Here is a 14,244-nt window from a genome sequence, read left to right on the forward strand (position 1 = left end):
TTAGCACCTATGAAGGCTGACACGAGCACACGAGGGGGTGTGGGTGGCCAACACCCCTCCCGGCCGCCTTTGTCTCCCCAGTGGCAATGTTTACACACCGCACCAGGTACTCATTTGAGGCTGGGTCAACGTATATGTATATACACACATGTACTTAATGTTAATGTAAATAACATATGCACGAATTATTTCAAAACTGGGTGTATATCGCGTAAACAGCATAGACATGCATGCATACACACTGCACATACATTGACAATAAGCATATGTAATGTACATAGCATGCATATGCATGTATCCATACTAAGTTTGTATGGCAATATACATACATGTATAGACACGGAGAATAGCATGTACACACGTTATGTATGCATATAAATTGCACGTGTAATAATACAAATGGTATCAACATGTACACACAATTGGTGCATGTTATGCAACTAACACTGGGAATAGCATGTTAATACCACATACACACACTCGGATACAATCGATTTATAATGCAAATGCGATATGGATGTATATATATACACACACGCGGTGTACATTGTGCAAATGTTATACACATGCAAATATGTATTGGGAATATCATGCATGTATAGAACATACATGTAGTACATTGCACGTGCATGTCATGTACATGCCATAGACATGCACTCATACTCACTGGGAATATCATGCACTTAACTTATACGTGCATGAATATACAATGGATTTGTAATGTAAATGGAAAATTTGCATGCACGTAGACACTTTGGGTATATGCCATGTAAATAGCATATGCATGCATGTATACAGAGTGGTAATGGCATGTACAACATTCCTACATGCATGTGTTTACAATGTGTATATCATGTAAATAGTAGATGCATGTATACATATTGGTGGATAGTATGTACACGCGTTTTACATGCACATGTATACAATGGATCGATATAATGTGAATGACTTATGCCTTGTGCGTACGTCGTGTAAATGCCATAGACATGCACATATACACTGGGAATTTCACGTACACTGCATGCACGTGTACACATCGCATACGTATCGTGTATGCGACACACATGCAGGTATGCAATGGGTGGTATTATAATAGCTCATGTGTATATGTACACACGCTGGGTAGATGTGCTTGAGAGACCACACAAGTGTGTGTACACATGTGTATATATACAGTATAGCAACTAATATGCAAAGCTTTACTGCGTTATGCCTAAGACACACACACACATATACACAAAGCACATATGCGTGTGTGTGTGTACAACTGCACTGATGGCAAGCACACAAGCACAAAGATCCCCCGTATAGCCTTCAACAGACTGTAGGGGCAAGTGCTGTTAGCGAGGCACACGAGGGGGTGGCCAGCACCACGCCCGGCCGCCTTTGTCTCCCCAGTGGCGATGTTTACTACACACCGCACCAGGTACTCATTTGAGACTGAGTCGACCTAGGGGGAGGCCCAGAACCGGTTCAGATAATCGTCACCGGTGTTGGCCGTGAGCGGGAATCGAACCCGGGTCATACAATGAACACATATATATAATGCAAATGGGTCACCAATTATGAAGTACGCACCCGTGTCTCTGTGTGTCTTTGTCTCTGTGTGTGTGTGGTGCCGGCCTTCAAACGGTGCTGCTCGCTAACAGCACTTGCCCCCAGCAGTCTGTTAAGGCTACACGGGGGATCTTTGTCTTTGTTGCGTCAGTGCGCCCATCAATTTTGTTGCTCGCTGTAGCTAACCAGTGTATTGCTTGTTTCTTGAGTTATCTACGTATATATGTACACACACGCAACAACAGCGATGGGGGAAGCCGACCTGAGCCGAGGCCCTGTCGCTGGGGGTTGGATGGAAGGCCACAACCGCGGTTGGATCAATCCATTCGGCACAATTGCATCTTCATTCATCACGTTGTACGCTACTGTGATGCACAACGCGTACACACACACACAAGACAAATACCCCCCTCAGCCCATATAGCCTTAACAGACTGCTGGGGCAAGTGCTGTTAGCGAGCACCTGTGAAGGTGCTCGCTAATAGCCTTTGTCTCCCCAGTGGCGATGTTTATACACCACACAAGGTACTCATTTGAGGCTGAGTCGACCTATACACACACGTGTGCACGTACACCCAACATCACACACACACGTGTGCACATACACCCAACATCACACACACGTGTGCACATACACCCAACATCACACACACACACGTGTGCACATACACCGAACATCACACACACACGTGTGCACATACACCCAACATCACACACACACGTACACCCAACATCACACACACACACGTGTGCACATACACCCAACATCACACATACACCCAACATCACACACACACGTACACCCAACATCACACACACACATACACCCAATCACACACAAACATACACCCAACATCACACACACACGTGTGCACATACACCCAACATCACACACACACGTGTGCACATACACCCAACATCACACACACACAAATACACACACATATACCCAACATCACACACACACATACACCCAACATCACACACACACACACGTACACCCAACATCACGCACACACACGTACACCCAACATCACACACACACACGTACACCCAACATCACACACACACACATACACCCAACATCACACACACACATACACCCAACATCACACACACACATTTGAGCGCAATGTTCCTATCGAACGAGTGGACGCATTCTAACGACCGCATACGGCTCATCGAACGCTCACGAGAAGCTGACCGCGTTCGTCATCATCACTATGATGATGACGATTTTTTGTGTTAAATTAAATATAGCAGCGTTGTATATTATTAACAGGAATACAACGCGGAAGGGTTTTCAGTCGAGCGCGTGAGTGGAACGATGATTCTCGGTGCCGTGGCGGAGAGACGCAAGCCGAAGAGGCGCGCTTCCCCCAACCACTTACCACCAGTTACTCAGCTACATGCCAGTGTGTGTGTGCACGTGTGTGTGTGCACGTGTGTGTGTGTGCACGTGTGTGTGTGCACGTGTGTGTGTGCACGTGTGTGTGTGCAAGTGTGTGTGTGTTGGGGGGGGAGCGGTAGTGTAGCGGTAAGCGCGCTGCGCTACGAACCCGGCGGCGACTCGGTTTCGATTTCCGCTCACGGCCGACACCGGTGACGATTATCTGAAACGGTTCTAGGGCCCTCCCCTAGGTCGACTCAGCCTCAAACGAGTAGCTGGTGCGGCGTGTAAACATCGCCACTAGGGAGACAAAGGCGGTCGGGCGTGGAGCTGGCCACCCACCCCCTCGTGTGCCGTGCCGGCCTTCATAGGTGCTCGCTAACAGCACTTGCCCCTACAGTCTGTTCAGACTATACGGGGGATCTTTATCTTTGTGGGTTCAATTCCCGGCCGAGCACGATCACCGACGGTGCCCGAATGATGTTTTTGGGTCCCCACTTCTGCCGATACACAAAACAATAATCACTTTCTGGGGAGACAAAGGCGGCCGAGGGTGGCGACAGCCACACCAACCACGAGCCGTGTCGGCCAGAAGAGCCCTTGGCCCTGGCGCTTTGTAAAGCTATACCACGTGGCACCTTTGTCTTTGTGTGTGTGCCTGAAGAACGCACAATGAAGGGGTGGGGGGGGAATGTTTACATTCAAGTAATGTTCGTGAAATGTACAGAAACACATATTCCCGATTGCACGCACGCCGTGATTTATCTGCGTACATGTTGTTATATTTACATCGTGTCACACGGACAAAGATTCCTCCGTATAGCCTTAATATAGTGTCGGTGCAAGTGCCTCTATGGACCTATTGAAGGCCGACACGGGCGGGCCAGCACCACGCCCGGGCCGCCTTTGTCTCCCCAGTGGCGATGTTTATGCACACCACCACCACACCGGGTACTCATTTGAGGCTGAGTCGACCTAGGGGAGGTCCCGGACCGATTCAGATAATCGTCACCGGCGTCGGTGGCCGTGAGCGGGAATTGAACTCGGGTTTCGTAACGCAGCGTAGCGCTACAAAGACAAAGGTATACACATACCGGGGGTATATGTGAGAACAGATCATTGATATACAGCAACACACGCGCGCGCGCACACATTCTAATGGTAGGCATGGCCAATTATAAGGCCCCGTGGCTATTCCCATTAATAATCAAGTAACGAACCCCCCCACCCTATGTAAGGCATTTAATTGATCCAGCACTTACATGCATGAGTGCGCGCGTGTGCGCGTGTGTGAGTTTCGCCAGCTATAGCCATGCTAGACTCAAACACACACACGATGATGTAGCGGTTAGCGCTACGCTGCGCTACGAAGCCGGCGACCCGAGATCGATTCCCGCTTACGGCCAACACCGGCGACGATTATCTGAACGGGTCCTGGGCCTCCCCCTAGGTCGACTCAGCCTCAAATGAGTACCTGGTGCTGTGTGTAGTGGGGAGACAAAGGCGCCCCGGCGTGGTTGCTGGCCCACCCACCCCCTCGCGTGCCGTGCCGGACTGCATAGGTGCTACTCGCGAACAGCACTTGCCCCAACAGTATGTGCAGGCTATACGGGTGATCTTTGTCTTTATATAGCCATGCGACTACAACACTGTCAATTAGGATGTGGTGGAGAGGGTTTGAAGGCGAAGGGAAATTGGCGAGCCACCGATATTCACTGTCGGCTCTTGCAGCCCTGATCATCACTGCTGAGCACAGACTCACGATGAATTTCGCGTGATGTAGCCCAGCCTCCACCTACACGGCGGTGTACTACACAAAGACACAACTGCAGCGCCCCATATAGCCTCGACGGACTGTTGGGGCAAGTGCTGTCAGCGGCCAACACCGTGAGTGGCAGGCGTCACGCCCGGCCGCCTTTGTCTCCCCAGTGATCATACGTACGCACACGGCTGCACGCTCTTGAAAAACATATTTGAAAACGAGGGAATGTTGTTTTCTCGTTGAGTAAAATCATCAATAATTAGCGGCCGTGAATACCTATACGGTGTAGACGCGACACGATCGTGATCGCAGTGACGTGACCAAACGTCCCGTGGACGTTCGAGCACTGAACGGATGCAATGTTGGTACAGACGCGGAGTCGAGTCTGCGTCCTATAACTGGACGGGTGTTTGTTGTTGTATTGATGGGTTTAAACGCTTACGGAGGAGGCGAATCTTCGCCTTAAAGATCCAGCTTGCTGCGTTAAATACTCACACACACACGCGCACACACGCGCACACACGCGCACGCACACACACACGCGCACACACGCGCACACACACACGCACACACACAAACGCGCACGCACGTACACACACACGCGCACACACGCGCACGCACACACACACGCACACACACACACATACCTACGCACACACACACGCATGCCCCGGTCGTCATCGGTGAACAGTAATTGGCCTGCCGTGGAGTGTGATGCTAAAGTCGACTGAAAATAGTACCGGTCAATTCAGTATTGTGTTTTATATATATATACACACACGCGGGTATATATATGTAAACTCTAAGTGCGTTTAGGCTATGGCATGGATCAGAGAGAGGAAGGTTTACGGAATAACGACCACTTACGTCGGACCTTCATCTGCAAAAAATACATTCGCCACGTCCAATAAAATACCTCCACAGAGCAGGGGCGATGGTAATGACGACCATGATGGTGGTGGTGGTGATAAAATGATGGTGATAATAATGATGGTGATGATAATGATGATGGTGATAATGATGGTGGTGATAATGATGGTGATGATAATGATGGTGATGATAATGATGGTGATGATAATGATGATGGTGATAATTGTGGTGGTGATAATAATGATGGTGATGAGGGTGGTGATAATGATGGTGATGATAATGATGGTGGTGGTAATGATGGTGATAATGAGGATGGTAATGATGGTAATAGTGATGATGATGGTAATAATTATGGTGATAATGAGTATGGTAATGATGGTGATAATGATGGTGATCATGATGGTGATGATAATGGTGGTGGTGATAATAATGATGGTGGTGATAATGATGATGGTGGTGATAATGATGGTGATATAATGGTGATGATGGTGATAATGGTGGTGGTAATGATGGTGATAATGAGGATGGTGATGATGGTAATGATGGTAATAGTGATGATGATGGTGATAATGATGCTAATAATGATGATGGTAATGATGGTGATAATGATGGTGATAATGATGGTGATGATAATGGTGGTGGTGATAATGATGGTGATAATGGTGGTGGTAATTATGATGATGGTGATAATGAGGATGGTGATGATGGTAATGATAGTGATAATGATGGTGATAATGATGATAGTGATGATGGTGAAGATGATAATGGTGAAAATGATGATGATGGTGCTGCAGGACTAAAGCCTCTACCGGGAGTGCGATGTCGGCTCCGTAAGGGATTGTTTGAACATACTTCACCACGCCGGTCAGTGCGGGTTTGTGAAGGGGTGGGGGATGGGGGGGGGTATTGTGCGTGTGTGATTTATAACACGGAAAAAATACTCAAAGCAATTCGCCAATAACTTTAAAAAGGACTGTACATAATTAGGCGACGTTTCTTCACAGCACCACATAGAGAAAGAGAGACGGGTCTGTGCTATGCTCTGTGAACGAGGGCCATTGCCCGAAACGTCGGCGATCATCAACGTTGTTCTTTTCAGACCACGCAGGCATAGCAAGAGACACACACAAAGACACACACACACTAACAAACAGGCAGAGCAAGAGACACACACAAAGACACACACACACTAACAAACAGGCAGAGCAAGAGACACACACACACAAAGACACACACACTAACAAGCAGGCAGAGCAAGAGACACACGCACAGACACACACACTAACAAACAGGCAGAACAAGAGACACACACACAGACACACACACTAACAAACAGGCAGAGCAAGATACACACAAAGACACACACACTAACAAACAGGCAGAGCAAGTGACACACACACAGACACACACACTAACAAACAGGCATAGCAAGAGAGACACATACAGACACACACACTAACAAACAAGCATAGCAAGAGACACACATACAGACACACACACTAACAAACAGGCATAGCAAGAGACACATACAAAGACACACACACTAACAAACAGGCATAGCAAGAGACACACATACAGACACACACACTAACAAACAGGCAGAGCAAGAGACACACACAAAGACACACACTAACAAACAGGCATAGCAAGAGACACACACAAAGACACACACACACTAACAAACAGGCATAGCAAGATACACACACAAAGACACACACTAACAAACAGGCAGAGCAAGAGACACACACAAAGACACACACTAACAAACAGGCATAGCAAGAGACACACACACAAAGACACGCACACACTAACAAACAGGCAGAGCAAGAGACACACACAAAGACACACACACTAACAAACAGGCAAAGCAAGAGACATACACACACTAACAAACAGGCAGAGCAAGATACACACACAAAGACACGCACACACTAACAATCAGACAAAAGAGACACACACAGAGACACACACACTAACAATCAGACAAAAGAGACACACACAGAGACACACACAAAGACACACACTAACAAACAGGCTTAGCAAGAGACACACACACAGACACACACACACACTAACAAACAGGCATAGCAAGAGACACACACACAGACACACACACACACACTAACAAACAGGCAGAGCAAGAGACACATAAAGACACACACTAACAAACAGGCATAGCAAGAGACACACACACAAAGACACGCACACACTAACAAACAGGCAGAGCAAGACACACACACAAAGACACACACACACTAACAAACAGGCAGAGCAAGAGACACACACACAAAGACACACACACACTAACAAACAGGCAGAGCAAGAGACACACACAAAGACACACACACACTAACAAACAGGCAGAGCAAGACACACACACACTAACAAACAGGCATAGCAAGAGACACACACACAAAGACACACACACTAACAAACAGGCATAGCAAGAGACACACACACAGACACACACACACACTAACAAACAGGCATAGCAAGAGACACACAAAGACACTCATACACTAACAAACAGGCATAGCAAGAGACACACACACTGACACACACACACACTAACAAACAGGCATAGCAAGAGACACACAAAGACACGCATACACTAACAAACAGGCATAGCAAGAGACACACACACAGACACACACACACACTAACAAACAGGCATAGCAAGAGACACACAAAGACACGCATACACTAACAAACAGGCATAGCAAGAGACACACACACAGACACACACACACACTAACAAACAGGCAGAGCAAGAGACACACACAAAGACACACACACTAACAAACAGGCATAGCAAGAGACACACAAAGACACGCATACACTAACAAACAGGCATAGCAAGAGACACACACACACACACTAACAAACAGGCATAGCAAGAGACACACACAAAGACACGCACACACTAACAAACAGGCAGAGCAAGAGACATACACAAAGACATACACACACTAACAAACAGGCATAGCAAGAGACACACACAGACACACACACACACTAACAAACAGGCTTAGCAAGATACACACACAAAGACACACACACTAACAAACAGGCTTAGCAAGAGACACACACACAGACACACACACTAACAAGCAGGCAGAGCAAGTGACAAAAACACGCACACACGAAGTGACTTAAAGACGCGAAATACAAATTCTAGCCGTATGGGATTGTTGGGCCAAGTGCTGTTTGCGATCACCTATTAAGGCCGGCAAGGCGTGAGAGATGGAGCGGTGTGATCATTATTACACACTGCACCGGGGTCGTCATTTAAGGCCGAGTTGACCTGGAGGAGGAACTACGTGGATCAGATGTAAATTGCGAATCATGAAAGCTCTGGTTCGGGTCATACAAATGGAGCATCGTGAAAGCTGATGCAGTCCAAACGTACGCACAGAGATGCAAAATCATACAGACGCATCTCTCAAAATACACATACCGATTATATGCACATACATAAAGGTTATCCGTATGTATGTTGAACTTCTTTCGCACCGTACGTAGCCAACCGTGCTAATCGGAGTTGCATCAACACACGCACAAAGACACAAAGGGAGACACGCACAGAGTGTAACACACACACACATACACTCACAAGATCTCTCGCACACAAAAGGACACGCACACAATGACATTCTCTCTCACCGATACAAGACACACACACAGAGTCTCTCATACACAAATGCACGCGTACACACAAACAACACAAGGCGGTTGTGCAAGGCTAGGTGCACTTTGCTTTACACACGCACACACATACACACACACGTACGCGTGCATGCTCACGTACGCAGAGACGTACACACATACGAAGATCCCCGTGTAGCCTTAACAGACTTTGAGGGCAAGTGCTGTTAGCGAGTGGCACATGAGGGGGGTGGATAGCCAGCGCCAAGCTCGGCCGCCTTTGTCTCCCCAGTGGTGATATATTTAGAAATCACACCAGATACTAATTTAGGCTGAGTCGACCTAGGGGATGCCCACGACGGGTTCAGATAATCGTCAATGGTGCCGGTGGCCGTGAGCGGGAATCGAACTCGGGTCGCCGGGTTTGCAGCGTAGCGCTAACCACTGCACGACCGCTCCCCACACACGAACACACACAAAGACAAAGATGCCCCGTTTAGCCTGAACAGACTGTAGGGGCAAGTGGTGTTAGCGAGCACCTATGAAGGCCGGCACGGCACACGAGGGGGTTGGGGGTGGCCAGCACCACGCCAGACCGCCTTTGTCTCCCCAGTGGCGATGTTTACTACACACCGCACCAGCTAATCATTTGAGGCTGAGTCGACCTAGGGGATGCCCAGCACCGGTTCAGATAATCGCCACTGGTGTTGGCCGTGAGCGGGAATCGAACTCGGGTGGCCGCTACACTACCGCTCCCCACACACACACACATATAGAGAGACACACACACATAGAGACACACACACACACATAGAGACACACACACACACACACACGCACACACAGAGACACACACACACACACACATAGAGACACACACACATAGAGACACACACACATAGAGACACACACACATAGAGACACACACACATAGAGACACACACACATAGAGACACACACACAGAGACACACACACACAGAGACACACACACACATAGACACACACACACACACATAGACACACACACACACACATAGACCACACACACATAGAGACACACACACACATAGAGACACACACACACATAGAGACACACACACACATAGAGACACACACACACATAGAGACACACACACACACATAGAGACACACACACACATAGAGACACACACACACACACACATAGAGCCACACACACACATAGACACACACACACATAGAGCCACACACACACATAGACAAAGACAAAGACAAAGATCCCCCGTATAGCCTGAACAGACTGTAGGGGCAAGTGCTGTTAGCGAGCACCTATGAAGGCCGGAACGGTACACGAGGGGGTGGGTGGCCAGCACCACGCCCGACCGCCTTTGTCTCCCTAGTGACGATGTTTACACACCGCACCAGGTACTCATTTCAGGCTGAGTCGACCTAGGGGAGGCCCAGGACCGGTTCAGATAATCGTCACTGGTGTTAGCCGTGAGCGGGAATCGAACCCGGGTCGCCAGGTTCATAGCGCAGCGCGCTAACCGCTACACTACCGCTCCCCACACACATAGACACACACATAGAGACACACACACATACACGCACACACAGACACACACACACAGACACACACACATAGAGACACACACACAGAGACACACACACACACATAGACACACACATAGACACACACACACATAGAGACACACACACAGAGACACACACACAGAGACACACACACACATAGACACACACACATAGACACACACACACACATAGAGACACACACACATAGCATAGACACACACACACATAGAGCCACACACACACATAGACACACACACATAGACACACACACACACACATAGAGACACACACACACATAGAGACACACACACACGTGCCTCCAAAAATTGTCAAAAATCCATCCGAATCCGTGTCCATTGTTTTCCGCGCCTAACAATGCGGATGAAAACTCCCGGCGAGCGCGCGCACGAGAGCAGTTTGTTCGTAGAGTATTTACATTTTAATTGACCTTGCACAGAGATGCAGATCTCCGTCGTATGCTAATCATCTTAATGGGTCGGAGTGTGGGGAGGGATGAGAGAGTAGGTAGAGGTTGAATATGGATTGTATGTATGTACAAATGTATGCCTTGGTGCGGCATTGTGCATTGATGGGAGGTGGGGGGGTGGTGAGGGGGGTGGTGGGGGGGGGGGGGGGATGACGGCTCTGCTTCGCTCCCTCCCACCTCACCCCCCCACGTCTCCATCTCTCCTCCCGCCTCCCCCTCCTCCCACCCTTTTCCATTCCATGACCTGTCTGCGCCGTCCAATCATAGCAGAGTTCTAGGAAATTAATTGATGAAGGTATATAGCAGTGGAGAGAGAGAGGAGAGAGACCGGGTATTCTCGTCTGGTCGCCAGCAGTGATACAGCTTCCCCGTCTGTCTCCGCTCTCCCGTGATGATGACGGTGGTGGTGATGATGGTGATCGTGATGGTGATGATGGTGGAGACGCCGTGTTCGCCCTCTTACACCCTGCATCAGACGCGGAATGAGTGAACCACTTCACTGCTCAACCCACCGGAGCTACTACGACGACTACTGCTGCTGCTACTACTACTACTGCTGCTACTGCTGCTGCTGCTTCTACGAGGTACGCGCGCGTCCCCCACTGCGGGGAACGGTGGTGCAGCGGCTGAGTAACCCGGCGCGGTGTACACACGTGGCCACTTGGGGGAGACAAAGGCGGTCGGGGGGGGGCAACGATACTCCTCGTGTGTGCCGTGCCGGCTGTCGAAGGTGCTCGCGCTTAACAGCACTTGCCCCAAAAGTCTGTTCAAGACTATAGGTTGATCTTTGTCTTAATGTATGCGGTCTCTTAAAGCTATATGGATATCTTTACACGTGTATATATATATATACACACCCGTATATATACACAGACACATACGTTAAAGCGTGTATTTAAAAAAAAATCTATGTTATTTTGGGTAACGTCCTGAAACGTCGAGTTATTACTTTCAATTGCTCCGCGCCAATTGGAAAGCCGCGGAACGATCTGCTCGCACGCGGCCGCCAGCACCACCACCAGCACCACCAGCACCACTATCACCACCAGCACCACCATCAGCACCACCACGAGCACCAGCCCCACCAGCACCACCAACATCACCACCACCAGCAGCACCAGCACCACCAGCACCACAACGACGAGCACCACCACCATAGGGAGATTTGGCCGAATTTCCCAATCACGGGCGAAGGCAGGGGTTGACAACGGGAGGAGTTTGGACAATCTCTTGCCACCCCCAGCCAAGTGTGTCTCCCCCATGTCCTTACAGCTTTGTAGGGTTTTTGTTGAGTTTGTGTGTTTTTTCGTAGCAGATAAACGAATAGCGCCAATTTGACGAGACGCATTCCCAGCCTGCCGGTGCAAATAGCCGCAGTGTGTGTGTGTTTGTTCTCTCTCTCTCTGTGTTCTGGCTGCGAAGTGCTTTCTTCACGTTCGTTACATCATCGTTGCTCTCTTCGTGAGCTCAACTATCACTCCAGCGATCGAGGAAAACACGTGCGCACACACGCACAAGCATCGTAACACATACCGTGACACACGCACACACACCGTACCACACACACATCTTAACAAAGACACACACACACATCGATGTTACGAATGCGGCGACAACTCCCGACGTAGTGGTGTGTGAGTCTGCGCTGAGCGAGTCGGCGCAATCCCCACGTGGTAGGGCGATGGTGGTGGTGGTGATGGTGATGGTAGTGATGGTGGTGGTGGTGGTAGTGGTGATGGTGGTGGTGGTGGTGGTGATGGTGGTGGTGATGGTAGTGGTGATGGTAGTGATGGTGGTGGTGGTAGTGGTAATGGTGGTGGTGGTGATGGTGGTAGTGGTGGTAGTAGTTCTGATGGCGGTGCTGGTGGTGGTAGTAGTGGTGATGGTGGTAGTGGTAGTAGTGGTGATGGCGGTGCTGGCAGTCGTGGTGATGGTGATAGTGGTGATGGTGGTGGTGATGATGGTGGTGGTAGTGCTCAGGGTGGTGGTGCTGGTGATGGCGGTGCTGGTGGTAGTGCTGATGGTGGTTGTGGTGGTGGTGGTAGTAGTGGTGATGGTGATAGTGCTGGTGGTGGTAGTAGTGGTGCTGGTGGTAGTGATGGTGGTGGTGGTAGTGCTGGTGGTGGTAGTAGTGCTGGTGGCGGTGCTGGTGGTGGTAGTAGTGGTGATGGTGGTAGTGGTGCTGGTGGTGGTAGTAGTGGTGCTGGTGGTAGTGGTGGTGATGGCGGTGCTGGCAGTCGTGGTGATGGTGATAGTGGTGATGGTGGTGGTGATGGTGGTAGTGGTGAGTGGTGCTGGTGGTAGTGGTGATCATCTCGCGCCACTCACCGATCACGATGCGTTGCAGCAACGGCGGCATCCACTTTCCAACTCCCCCCCCCCAAACCCACGTTCAGCCTCCCGAGCAAACACTCCTCTTATCGTAATTTGCTGTTGTCTACTTCTTTCGCCGTCCTCATCCCTCCTCGCCATCCCTCCTCGCCATCCCTCCTCGCCATCCCTCCTCGCCATCCCTCCTCACCACCCCTCCTTCGCCCCCTCTCCCCGCCAGGCACCCGATGTCGTGCGAGCGAGACACCGTCCCCGCGTCGGGCTTCGCCCGCGTAAACGGCGCGACCCTCGGCTACCTGCTGGTCGACGGCCGCCAGATGTTCGCCCTGGCGCAGGTGTTCACCGACCTCCTGCGCCACGTGCCTCGCACCACCGTGCACAAGCGCATGGACCGCCTGCGCGTGGCCAAGCAGCGCTGCGGCCTCGCAGGTCTGCGTCGTCTCAAGGCCATCCGCTCGGTGGCCCTGCGCGCCGCCAGGTGCACGCTCATCTCGCGCGCGGACGTGCGCCTGCTGTGCCGCTCGTGTCGCGCGGAGCGCGTCCTCGGCGCGGCCAAGCGACGACGACGACGCCTCCTCCTAGTCACCTCCTCCTCCACGGCCGCCGCCGCCGCAAGGGAAAACTTCGCC

The 14,244-nt window shown here is 50.2% G+C and overlaps 1 protein-coding gene across 1 annotated transcript in view; it reads right to left on the reverse strand.

Annotated features, from left to right (window-relative positions):
• LOC133355788 (histidine-rich glycoprotein-like) overlaps positions 1–13,868 on the reverse strand; it is a 46,083-nt gene extending 32,215 nt beyond the window's left edge. The window contains exon 1 of the mRNA XM_061573154.1: positions 13,613–13,868. The gene's annotated coding sequence lies outside the window, so the exon portion shown is untranslated. The remainder of the gene's footprint in view (positions 1–13,612) is intronic.
• Positions 13,869–14,244: the final 376 nt, after the last annotated feature.

The sequence above is a fragment of the Lethenteron reissneri genome, chromosome 7 (assembly GCF_015708825.2).
Source record: "Lethenteron reissneri isolate LAM-NWPU_2019-01 chromosome 7, ASM1570882v1, whole genome shotgun sequence".
Lineage (NCBI taxonomy): Eukaryota > Metazoa > Chordata > Hyperoartia > Petromyzontiformes > Petromyzontidae > Lethenteron > Lethenteron reissneri.